This window comes from Cervus canadensis, chromosome 20 (genome assembly GCF_019320065.1).
Source record: "Cervus canadensis isolate Bull #8, Minnesota chromosome 20, ASM1932006v1, whole genome shotgun sequence".
NCBI classification, from domain to species: Eukaryota; Metazoa; Chordata; class Mammalia; order Artiodactyla; family Cervidae; genus Cervus; species Cervus canadensis.
In genome coordinates this window covers 15,216,207-15,230,640 of record NC_057405.1, presented here as the reverse complement: position 1 = coordinate 15,230,640, position 14,434 = coordinate 15,216,207, and positions in this window count along the sequence as shown.

Here is a 14,434-nt window from a genome sequence, read left to right as displayed (position 1 = left end):
CAAAGATTTATATATTTGCTTTCCTTTCATTTTCCCTCTCAGCATCAAGTGATTTTCATCTAATCCAGGGAAAATAAAATTAAGTTAAACTAAGTCTAAACCTAAAGGAATTCCATCTTACTAGTTAATATATTATATAGAAATTGAATAACATAAATTAAGTTTATCTTCTTTTGTGTGATTTTAGAATATGTAGAATAATTGATTTTTATATATAAATCTTCATGAAGACATAATAATATACACTTTTTATTTCATATTAAAGATTATTTAACTTTTCTTGGATCTTAATTAAAAGGGAAGGTAATTATATATATATATATATATAGTTCTAAATATAAAAATCCTGTTCCTAACTTGATAATCATGAGCATTGGTGTCAGGTAGTATATGTGTTTGTTTCTCAGATTTCTTGCCCCAAGGACAATACAGCATTTCGGCTTCAGAATGAATAATGCTATTTTAAGAGCAAAATGATTGTCTGTAGTTTATATTGCTACCTATATAAACACAATTGCACCCCTCCAGAGTATTAAAACTGTCTGGGCACAGTGATCATCCCAGGGATTTAGAACAACTCCAGGAGAAGCACTCATATTTGTAATACAGAAATTTTTCCCTTTACTGTCAATTTGCTCATAATGGGATAACTGTCATTTCACTGACTGAGTGCTAAACATTTTTATATAACACTATAAATGGGACTATTTAGGCTACAGCATAAGTGTCTTTTATTTTGTAAAATAATCTGAATACTTGCATTGATACTTCAATGGAATAAACCTAACTAGTAATTGGGTTTACTGCCTACACAGAGGATGAGCTATGTGATCAGGATCTTCTTGTACCTGGACAAAGACCCCAGGCAGAGTGGATGAGGTCTGAGATCCAATCTTTGCTCCACCGGTCAGCATCACTACTTCTTAACCTGTAGGAAAGGGTATAGCTAGCTCACCTGTCTTTCTACAGAGCGGGAGAGTGCCTCATGCTAACCATGGCCCTTCACGGACCAGAATCACAAAGCAAATGTACTTTTCCAAGATGTGCTGAATACAGCTTCTCAGATGGTGTTTTCTGAAATAAAACCAAAGACTAGTGTCTTCTAGCATACTTATATATAGTTTAAGTTTTATTTTTACTTTGCAGATTTGTGTGGTGAGGAAAGGGACATTTAATTTTTCAAACTCAGTTCTGGTTAGAATGTTGCAAGAGTCATACAGCTGTTTGGACTGAAAAGAAAAGAGAATGGAGAAAAGAGACAAAATTACGAACTTTGAGGCACATGGAGTGGCCACCCAAGATTACAGTTGCTAAACAGTTAACAGTTGGTAAATGAAGACAGGAGAATTCTGATAATTGGCCACATGATGTAAACTTAAGGAAGATTTCCACAACTGATGAAAGTAAAATGTGACAATAATTCATTGTACTTAACTAAATTAATGATAGAAGTAAATACCTAGGGAAGGTAGATTTCCATCCAGAAATGTGTAATGTAAGAATAATGGTGTGATTTAACCAGTCAGAATGGGCTTCATCAGTCTACAAACAATAAATGCTGGAGAGGGTGTGGAGAAAAGGGAATGCTCTTACACTGTTGGTGGGAATGTAAATTGATACAGTCACTGTGGAAGATGGTATGGAAATTCCTTAAAAAATTAGGAATAAAACCACCATATGACCCAGCCATCACACTCCTAGGTATATACCCTGAGGAAACCAAAATTGAAAGAGACACATGTATCCCATTGTTCATTGAAGCACTATTTACAAAAGCTAGAATATGGAAGCAACCTAGATAGCCACCTATAGATGAATGGATAAACAAGTTATGGTACACATACACAATGGAATATTACTCAGCCATTAAAAGGAACACATTTGAGTCAGTTCTGATGAGCTGGATGAACCTAGCACCTATTATACAGTGTGAAGTGAGTCAGAAAAAGAAAGATAAAAATTGCATTCTAACGTACATATACAGAATCTAGAAAAATGGTACTGGAGAATTTATTCACAGGGCAGCAATGGAGAAACAGACATAGAGAATAGACTTATGGACATGGGGAGAGGGGAGGAGAGGGTGAGATGTATGGAAAGAGTAACATGGAAACTTACATCACCATATGTAAAATAGATAGCCAACGGGGATTTGCTCTATATCTCAGGAAACTCAAAGAAGGCTCTTGTATCCACCTAGATGTGTGGGATGGGGAGGGAGATGAGAGAGAGGTTAAAAAGAGAGGTGACATATGTATAGCTATCACTGATAGCTATCACTAATTAAAAGACACTCCTTGAAAGGAAAGTTATGACAAACACAGACAGCATATTAAAAAGCAGAGACATGGAGAAGGAAATGGCAAGCCACTCCAGTATTCTTGCCTGGAAAAATCCATGGACAGAGGAGTCTGGCGGGCCGAAGTCCATGGGATGACATGACTGATCGTGTGTGAACGAGGGTGGAGGGTGATGGGTTGGTAGCAAGAAACTGGTAGAACTAAAAAATAAATAAATAAATAAAGACTCGATTAAAAAAAAAAAAAAAAGCAGAGACATTACTTTGCAAACAAAGGTCCGTCTAGTCAAGACTATGGTTTCTCCATATGGTCATGTATGGATGTGAGAGTTGGACTATAAAGAAAGCTGAGTGCTGAAGAATTGATGCTTCTGAACTGTGGTGCTGGAGAAGACTCTTGAGAGTCCCTTGGACTGCAAGGAGATCCAACCAGTCCATCCTAAAGGAGATCAGTCCTCGGTGTTCATTGGAAGGACTGATTTTGAAGCTGAAACTCCAATACTTTGGCCACCTGATGTGAAGAGCTGACTCATTGGAAAAGACCCTGATGCTGGGAAAGATTGAGGGCAGGAAGAGAAGGGGATGACAGAGGATGAGATGGCTAGATGGCATCACCGACTCAATGGACATGGGTTTGGGTGGACTCTGGGAGTTGGTGATGGACAGGGAGGCCTGGCTTGCTGTGGTTCATGGGGTCGCAAAGAGTCGGACATGACTGAGTGACTGAACTGAACTGATCGCTGATTCATATTGAAGTTTGACAAAAAACAACAAACAAAATTCTGTAAAGCAATTATCCTTCAATACAAAAAAAAAAAAGAAGGAATAATGGTGTGTTTTAGACCAGAGCATAAGAAAGAATTATCAATGTTATTTAAAGCTGGTTTCCTCCACAGATGAGAGAGATGAGTGGACCAGTATAAACCAAATAAATCAAGTTTTAAGTTGCCTTATGACTTTTTGGAGAAGGCAAGTTGCTATTAACTACTCAGAAAAGTAGCTAAGTTCTGTTTTTGTTATGGAAGCTGTTTAGAGGATAATCAGACATACCGGGATAGCCATTTTTCCTGAAGAAATCCCACAGTGGTTAAAATTGCTAATATCCAGATTAAGCTGTCACACACTGAACAATCTTATTGGTGAAGGTTCCTTTTTTGGGGCAGGGGAAATGTTATCAATTTGATTTATTTTTAATGTTCATAAGAGCTTTTAACATGACATTAATCCTTTACATTTTTAAAGTATGCAATAGAGTACTAAGCTATAGGTACAAAGTTGTCCAGCAGAGCTCTGTAATTTACTCATCTTACATAACTGAAACTTTATGATAACTTGCTATTTAGTTTGGGCTCTTCTTTGGGGAATGTAACACACATGGCTACAAGGGGATTACCCAAAGATTCTGAACTCTATCTCCTCTTTGGGAAAATGAGATGAAAACAATACCTTCTCCTCAAGCTTATTATGAAAACTGAATAAGTTAGTCCATGTGAAATAACAGTATGACATGCTCTAATATTATTATTGTTACTATAATTAGTATTTCCCAAACACATATATTCCTAAGGCCTCCAGCAGTTAGCCTTCACAATCTAAAATTCAGAATACAAGAGAAAGCAGAGCTCAGCAATAGGTAGAATTTACAAGGATAAAATGATGAAAAAATAAGAATGATATCAAAATCAGTTTATATTGGGTTAAGGAATAGATTGACTATAAAGAGATGACATGTGAACACACTTTGAGGGAATGGTCACATGACTGGCTGTGGTGGTAGTTACACAACTTTATGCATTTATAAAAAATATAGAACTGTATGCCAGAGAGTGAATTTCAAAATACAGATTAGGAAAACCACTGAAAAAAGCCCAGCAAAACAAACAAACAAACAAACAAAAATAGCTAAGTATGCTTAAGGAACATGAGGAAAGACTGAAGGGTGACCGGCAAGAGTGAAATTATTCCTTAAACAACTTCAGAAGTAGCAAGTTCTGGCCTGGTTAAGAGTTGGCTGGAGACAGCCCTTGGGTAGGGATGGGGGTCTGAGAGGGGATCCATAACATTTCCTAAGAATTCACTTGCTTGTTTTGTTGCTTATAAGGTTTTTAATCGTATGGCTAGGGTGTGAAGAATCTAAGTCAAGTCAAAAGTACCAGCATATTCTGGGTAAACACCCAACAACACATATGGGTGTTACTTTTGAGACCTTCCATTTCCACCATGCACCTGGTATGTGGCATCCAGAACAGGACTTCATCTGATGCTGCAGTTGCTTCAGAAGTCCCCAGGCTGCAAGTAAATCTGAAACAAGTGGAATCTTCACCTGGAGCAGCAAAACTAATCTATTAATATAAAAAAGGAAACTAACAATTATAAGATATGTATTGATGTGGTAAAACTTATATATATGCATTTTTTCTTATTTTTTTAATGGTTATATTCATTCCTTAAGGTGTCTAGCATACAGTTTTAAATGTTCAGACCTCAACAAAGCTATTTTTGTTTCAGGGAAGCAAAACTTTTAAAATGATATTTTATTTCTTAGAGAATTGTAAGCTTTATTCTACTTCTTTATCTGTAAGAATTACAGTTTTATGTATTGGTGGCTGTTTCAAAATGCAGGGGCATACGTCTATGGGTGTTCTGTCTGACCAAATAAAATCTAGCACCTATATTGAGTGTGCTAAAAGAGTAGAGCATTCAGTGAATGTTAAACTTGCAAGCACCATGCATTGCTACCCAACTGATAGGTATTCACTAGTTTGTACATCTCACAAGCAGTAGGAGCCCTAATAACCACATGGCTGCCTGGCAGCAGGTTCCTCAAGGGACACAAATAACCAGGAGCCTGGAACTTGGGGAATATCTACAAGAGGTCTCAAGTTTTCTTAGAGGTCTGGGAATAGTGAGAATTGCTTTGAGTGACCAAACATATCCCTCACACATATTTCTGTGAGATTATTACTGCTCAAGGGAATTTGGGTATTCAACATCCATTTTAAGTGGATGGCAATAAACGTTTAGGTTAAGAGGAGTGACAGAAGACACAGTTATAGAGCAACAAATGTCAAAGGTTACAAAACTAGAGGAAAGAGAGGGCAAAAGATGCACGGACATAACTTGCTTATATCACTATACAATTAAACAGAATATGAGCCAAGACAGAAACGGCCTGAGAGATCAGTTATTAATGAAAAATTTCCCTTGAATAAAATCAGTACACTCAGCTTGCTGGCTTCTGTACTGATGATCATTGGAAGCAATATAACAATGTAAATTTTAAGGAGAGCTACATCTATAAACCCTTCATGGATCACACCTTAGTGAAGGGGCTTGTGCAACTCAATGAAGCTATGAGACTGAGCCATGCCATGCAGGGAAGCCCAAGATGGATGGGGCATAGTAATGAGCTCTGAAAAAACATGGTCCACTGGAGGAAGAAATGTCAACCCACTCTAGTATGCTTGGCAGCAGACTCCCCTCAACAGTATGAAAATGCTATATACATATACATATATATATATACACATACACACACATATATATATATATGTATATATTATATGTATATATATTGTTTATGTATATGTTATTATATGTATATTATATGTATATATGCATATTTATATGTATTAATATGTAATCTTAATGTCATATTATATATAATATATACATATTTTATATATTCATACATGATATACATAAATATGTAACTTTATATATTTATATGTTATATATATTTAATGTATGTAAATATGTATTTATGTATATAGTTTTATTCATATATTTTATAAATTTTATATACAACTATATATAATTCTATATAGAATTATATATATATAATATAGAATTATATATAATGATTATATAATTAATATATGATAATTCTATATTATATTAATATATTATAAATTATATATTATGTTATATTATATATTATATTATATCTTACATATATATAATATACATAAATATATATGTATATATTTATAAATATATATAATAATACAAAATTATATATTGATATATATTGATATTTATTCATACATTATATACATGTAATGCATTATATTTATATTTATACATATAACTATATATTTTTGTATATAATCATATATATTACATATATTCACATATAAATATATATGCTTTATATATATTTATATATTTATGTATATAAGGATATACATAATCCTTATATAATTAATATATTATATATGTATATTACATATATATAACATAATATATAAATACATATAGTATAATATATATTATACATATTAAATATATAATATATTTATTTATATAAATAAAGGCCTTCTTCAATGAACAGTGCAAAGAGATAGAGGAACACAATAGTATGGATAACCCTAGAGACCTCTTCAAGAAAATTGGAGATATCAAGGGAACATTTAATGTAAGGATGGTCATGGTAAAGAACAGAAAAGGTAAGTACAGAAAAGAAGCAGAAGAGATTAAGAAGAGATGGCAAGAATACACAAAAGAGCTATACAAAAAAAGGTCATAATGACCCAGAAAACTATGAATGTGTGGTCATACAACTCGAGTCAGACATCTTTGAGTTTAAAATCAAGTGGGCCTTAGGAAGCATGACTACAAACAAACCTAGCAGAGGTAATAGAATTCCAGTTGAGCTATTTAATATCCTAAAAGATATTGCTGTTAAAGTGCTGCAGTCAGTATGTCAGCAAATTTGGAAAACTCAGCAGTGGCCACAGGACTGGAAAGAGTCAGTTTTCAGCCAATCCCAAAGAAGGACAGTCAAAGAATGTTCAAACTACTGTACCTTTGTGCTCATTTCACATGCTAGTAAGGTTATGCTCAAAATCCTCAAACTTCAGCTGTACATGAACTGAGAGATTCCAGATGTACAAGCTGGGTTTAGAAAAGGAAAAGAACCAGGATCAAATTGCCAAAATTTATTGGATCTGGAGAAAGCAAGGCAATTTCAGGGAAAAACAAAAACATTTACTTCTGCTTCATTGACTTTGTTAAAGCCTTTGACTCTGTGGATCACAACAAACCATTGAAAATCCTTGAAGTGTTGAGAGTGCCAGACCATCTTACTTTTCTTTTATGTGGGTCGGTCAAGAAACAACAGTTAGAAGTGAACATACAATAGCAGACTGGTTCAAAATTGAAAAAAGTAGTATATCAAGGCTGTATATTGTCACCCTGCATATTTAACTTGTGTGCAGAGTACAGCATGCAAAATTGCAGACTGGATGAATCACAAGCTGGGAACAAGATTGCCAGGAGAAATATCAACAACCTTAGATAATCAGATGACACCACTCTAGCAGCAGACTGTGAAGAAGAACTAAAGAACCTCTTGATGAGGGTCAAGGAAGATAGTGTAAAAGCTGCCTTAAAAATCAACATTAAAAAATGAAGCTCATGGCATCTGGTCCCATCACTTCATGGCAAATAAATGGAGAAAAAGTGGAAAAATTAGGAAAGTAGCACAACAGGGCTGTATATTGTCATACTGCTTACTTAATCGATATACAGAGAACATCATGAAAATCACCAGGCTGGATGAATCAGGCTTAAATCAAGAGTGCCTGGAGAAGTATCAGAACCTCAGATATGCAGATGATATAACTCTAATGATAGAAAATGAGGAGGAACTAATGAGCCTCTTGATAAAGGAGGAGAATGAAGGAGGATAATGAAAAAGCTGACTTAAAACTTAACATTCAAAAACTAAGATCATGCAACTGGTCCCACCACTTCATGGCAAATAGAAGGGGAAAATGTGGATGCTGTGACATATTTTATTTTCTGGGTCTCCAAAATCATTGTGGATGGGAATGTAGCCATGAAATTAAAAGACACTTGCTCCTTGGAATGAAAGCTTTCATAAACAGAAGAGTGTTTAAGAATCCAACTTTGCCAACAAAGATCCATACATAAAGTCAAATCTATAGTTTTTCCAGTAGTCATATAAGGATGTAGGAGCTGGACCATGAAGAATGCTGAGCATCTAAGAATTGATGCTTTCAAATCATGGTGCTGGAGAAGACTCTTAAGAGTTCCTGCTGTCCAACAGCAAGATGATTGATCCAGTCAATCCTAAAGGAAATCAACCCTGAATATTTATAGGAAGGACTGATGCCAAAGTGAAGCTCCAATACTTTGGCCATGTGATGTGAAGAGCCAACTCATTTGAAAAGACCCTGATGCTGGGAAAGATTGAGGGCAGGAAGAGAAGGGGAGGATGAGATAGTTGGATACTGACTCGATGGACAAGAATTTGAACAAACTCTGGGAGATAGTGAAGGACAGAGGAGCCCAGCATTATACAGTCCATGGTGTCAAAAGAGTCAGACATGACTTAGTGACTGAATAACAACAATAATACTCTATTATAAAGGACATGCTGTGTGCCAGGCTCAATGGATGTAGACAAAGATCAGGAATATGAATTTTGCATAAACTTAGAAGATGCCTGTGGTGAAATACTTGATCTTAGAACCAGAATGTCCTAATAGCCTAAATGATTGACTACTAGTATCAGAGAACAATTTCATATTTTTAAGTGTGATCATTGCTTACAACCTGGTTGATAGCCAACAACATTATTGGTAAGTTGATCGTCAAAACTCTGTTGCACAAATGCACACATATACAATACTTATATATACATATATTGAGATAAATATAATATTTCCATGATTATTAATTTTTAAATAATTACCTTGTTAATATTTGCAAATATATCCATTGATGTGATCCTCACACATTTACACTATTTAGACATGGTGATGAAGAACATTCATTTATGCTAATTTCACAAAGTTTCCCAGAAAATCCAGAGAGACATTCTAAGAAAGAAAAGTGAAAATACATGTCTATATAATACGTATGAGTCTATGTGTGTTAGTTGCTCAGTCTGATTCTTTTGCAACTCCATGGACTATAGCCCACCAGGCTCCTCTGTCCATGGAATTCTCCAGGCAAGAATATTGGAGTAGATTGCCATTCCCTTGTCCACCATGAGTCTATATGGCATAATATTTCCCAAATTAGTAATAAAACTAAGCCGTGAATAGTTAGTATAGTCAATTTGTGAGTGTTAATGTATATCTATCAGCATTTTCAGTGAAATAAAAGCCGATTGATCTAAGAATAACAACAACCACAAAGAAAGTGGGAAAACAAAGATTCAAGCATCATAGAACTAAATCACTGTAGATTTTACTGTTTCCATTCTACTGTGAACATATATATATATCAATAGCTTGGAATGTATCTATGTTTGCATGCATGCATGTATATATGTACTATTAAAATACCTATGCATGTACTATAGAAAACTTTGACCAAAGTTGATTAGAACACTGACAATAAACTTTTAAAGATGGGGCAAGTTTGATAATTATATACAGTATTTCACAAATATTTAATTATAAAGTGATTGCTTAGTGATCTCATTTAGCCCCAAACCTGACCATACTTACTTAAATTTATTAAAAAGGTATGTTAAATTAAACATGTAATTGAAACTGATATAGAATTCAGTAGAATATTTAAAATACTGGTTGTGTTCATCCTTGGTTTGATAGAAGTATCACCTTTCACCTTGGAAATCTCTCATTCAGATGTATTTCAGAGCTCCAAAAACATGTAGCTGGGAACCTCCTTTGAGAGGATATAAAGGGGTGAACTGTGGCCCCAAAACTGTAGCCCCAAAACTTCTATCACTCAGTGCCTGTGAATATGGCCGTATTTGGGCAAAAAGGCCTTTGCAGATGCTATCAAGTTAAGGGTCTTGAGATGACTTCACAGTGAATTTATTGGGTAAGGGCCTCCTAAATCCCAAGACAAATGTCCTTAGAGAGAGGAGCCACAGGGATATAGAAAAGAAGGCTATGCTTGTTGCCACACAGCCCCAAGCCAGGGAATGCATAGGGCTTTTGGGACCTATAAGTGTAGGATTGTTAAATATATACACATAAAATGTATATGTGTATATATGTGTGTGTGTATATATATATATTTCATGTATATATATGAAATATACATGAATAATACATGAAATACATGAATATACATGAATATATATATGAATATACATATGAAATATATATGAAATATACATGAATAATACATGAAATACATGAATATACATGAATATATATATGAATATACATATGAAATATATATGAAATATACATGAATAATACATGAAATACATGAATATACATGAATATATATATGAATATACATATGAAATATATATGAAATATACATGAATAATACATGAAATACATGAATATACATGAATAATACATGAAATATTCAATGCTCATGACAGTTACATATTTACTGAACTGAATGCTTGCAACATGGGAGATCTTTCTAAAAGCTATACACACACAGAGACACTCATATATTTATACATATATATATATATATGTATATATGCACATATATATATATATATATATGTGCTTCCCTGGTGGCTCACTTGGTAGAGAGTCTGCCTGCAGTGTGGGAGACCCAAGTTTGATCCCTGAGTCGGGAATATCCCCTGGAGAAGGAAATGGCAACCCTCTCCAGTATTCTTGCCTGGAGAATGCTATGGACGGAGGAGCCTGGTAGGCTACAGTTCATGGGGTTGCAGTCAGACACGACTGAGTGACTTCACTTTCACTATATATATATACATACATGCACATAATGCACACACACACACACATATACACATAATACACATACACATATATACACACACAATACACACACATATACACACATAATACATACACACACATATACACATAATACACACACACACACATATATATACACATAATACATACACACATACATATATATTTGTGCTCACTGCCACTGCTCACCATTAGAGATTATGTATCCCACATGGACAGCCCCATATGTGAGCATGCATGCTTAGGCGCTCAGTCGTGTCTGACTCTTTGCGATCCCATGGACTGTAGCCTGCCAGGCTCCTGTATCTACGAGATTTCCCAGTCAAGAATACTGGAGTGGGTAGTCATTTCCTTCTCCAGGGTACCTTCCTCACTAAGTGATTGAACCCACCTCTCCTAAGTCTATAGCACTGCAGACTTTTCTTTACCACTAGGCTACCTGGGAAGCCCAGCCCCATATGGGAAAAGATCAATATTAAAACTTTGAGTGTGGTTTCTACTGAATGTGTATGACTTTTGCATGATCAAAAAATCATTAAGTCAAACTGTTGTACGTTAGGCACCATATTTTCATGAAACTGTTGAGTTTAAATTATAAAAAGTCAAAGTTAAGAAATCTAAATTTGGTTTTCAAGTAAAGATATAAGCTCCTCGTCACTCCAGTAGTCTTGCCTGGAGAATTCCATGGATAGAGGAGACTTGCAGGCTACAGTCCATGGACTCACAAACAGTTGGACATGACTGAGTGACTAACATTTTCACTTTTTTTGTGTGTATATATATATATATCTATGCAAATATATATATATACATATATATATATAAATAAACATACATACACATACATATACATATATATACATACACACATATATTTTATATGTTTTATATATATATAAAACATATAAATGTATGTATATGTAGGATGCATGATTTATACTAATGCCTTTACCTCATCCAGAGAGATTGTAGCCTTGCTGACACCTTGATTTCAGATTTCTGATCTCCACAGCTTTGACTAAATACATTTCTGTTGTTTTAAGCCACCCAACTTGGATAATTTGTTACATAATCCCTAGGAAACTAATATAGAAATTGACATTATTATATGTGTCTGCTCATATAATTCCTTTTCATACTTTCCATTAGGGTCATATGATACAAGACCCTTAGATGTCAATTGTCAAACCATTGTCCAAGAACTTGTAAAAGATCTACAAACATTGATTAAAGAGTAGTGTTCATGAGAGTTACATCTTTACTGAGTGCCTACATCATTGCAAGCAGTTACAATGACTGATGTATAATGTGTGAGGGTAGTCTGGGTGATGCTGGTGAAAAAGTATAAAATAATGCAAGGTTCAGAACATTTTATAGTTTTGGATCATAACTTTTATAATAGCTAACACACTGAGAATGTATTCACCAATTATGTCTCTAAGGTCATGGAATGCATTGCATGCTTAGTCACTCAGTTGTATCTGACTCTAGTGAATTGCGTAGGTGGGATTTAAAGCTAGAAGTATGACCCTTTTTACACAGTCTACACTTATCCAAAAAACCAAAGAATGTTCGAACCACCACAGTACCAAAGAACGTTCAAACTCCCGCACAGTTGCACTTATTTCACATGCTAGCAAAGTCATGCTCAGAATTCTCCAAGCTAGGCTTCAACAGAATATGAACCGAGAACTTCCAGATGTTCAAGCTGGATTTAGAAAAGGCAGAGGAACCAGAGATCAAATTGCCAACATCTATTAGGTCATAGAAAAAGCAAGAGAATTCCAGGAGAACATCTACTTCTTCTTTATTGACTAGGCTAAAGCCTTTGACTGTGTGGTTCTCACAAGATGTGGAAAATTCCTAAAGAGATGGGAATATGAAATCACCTTACCTAACTCCTGAGAAACTTGTATGCAGGTCAAGAAGTAACAGTTAGAACTGAACATGGAAAAAGAGACTGGTTCTAAATTGGGAAAGGAGTACATCAAGGCTGTATATTGTCACCTTGCTTATTTAACTTATATGCAGAGTACATCATGAGAAATGCCAGGCTGGATGAAGCACAAGCTGAAATCAAGATTATTGGGAGAAATATCAATAACCTCAGATATGTAGATGACATCACCCTTATGGCAGAAAGCAAAGGGGAACTAAAGAGCCTACTGATGAAGGTGAAAAAGGGGAGTGAAAAAGCAGGCTTAAAACTCAACATTCAAAAAAACCAAGATCATGGCATCCAATCACATCACTTCATGGCAAATAGATGGGGAAACGATGGAAACAGTGACAGATTTTATTTTGGGGGACTCCAAAATCACTGCAGATGGTGACTGCAGCCATGAAATTAAAAGACACTTATTCCTTGAAAGAAAAGCTATGACTAGCCTAGACAGCATGTTAAAAAGCAGAGACATTATTTTGCCAATGATAATCTGTCTAGTCAAAGCTATGGTTTTTCCAGTAGTCATGTATAGATGTGAGAGTTGGAACATAAAGATAGCTGAAAGGGAGGTGAGAGGGGGGATCGGGATGGGGAATACATGTAAATCCATGGCTGATTCATGTCAATGTATGACAAAACCCACAACAATATTGTAAAGTAATTAACCTCCAACTAATAAAAATAAATGAAAAAAAAAAGATAGCTGAGCGCCAAAGAATTGATGTTTGAACTGTGGTATTGGAGAAGACTTTTGAGAGTTCCTTGGACTGCAAAGAGATCAAACTAGTCAATCCTAAAGGAAATCAGTCCTGAATATTAATTGGAAGGGCTGATGTTGAAGCTGAAACTCCAGTACATTGGCCACCTGATGTGAAGTACTGACCTATTGGAAAATACCCTGATGCTGGGAAAGATTGAAAGCAGTAGGAGAAGGGGGTAACAGAGGATAAGATGGTTGGATGGCATCACTGACTTGATAGACATGAGTTTGAGCAAGCTCTGGGAGTTGGTAATGGACAGGGAGGCCTGGTATGCTGCAGTCCATGGGATCACAAAGGGCCAGACATGATTGAGCACACACACAGATATATATGAGTTTAGTCGCTTAGTTGTGTCTGACCCTTTGCAACCCCATTGACTGTAGCCCATCAGGCTCCTCTCTCCATAGAATTTCCCAAGCAAGAATACTGGAGTGGGTTGTCATTCCCTACTCTAGAAGTTCTTCCTAACTCAGGGGTTGAACTGGTGTCTCCTGCATTGGGGTGCAAATTCTTTACCACTGGTGCCACCTGGGGAGACATATATGCACATGAAATGGAGGCTCTCCAGGAGGCTATACAATATAAAACAAAGCCAAGTTCAAAGAGGACCAGGAGTTTACTTTAAATGGTGAAAAAAAAAAAAAAATTTAAACATTAAAATATATACTTGCCAAAAGTTTATCTGAGCTTTCACAGAAGTGCATTTAAAATGATGTTTTATGGCTTCTGA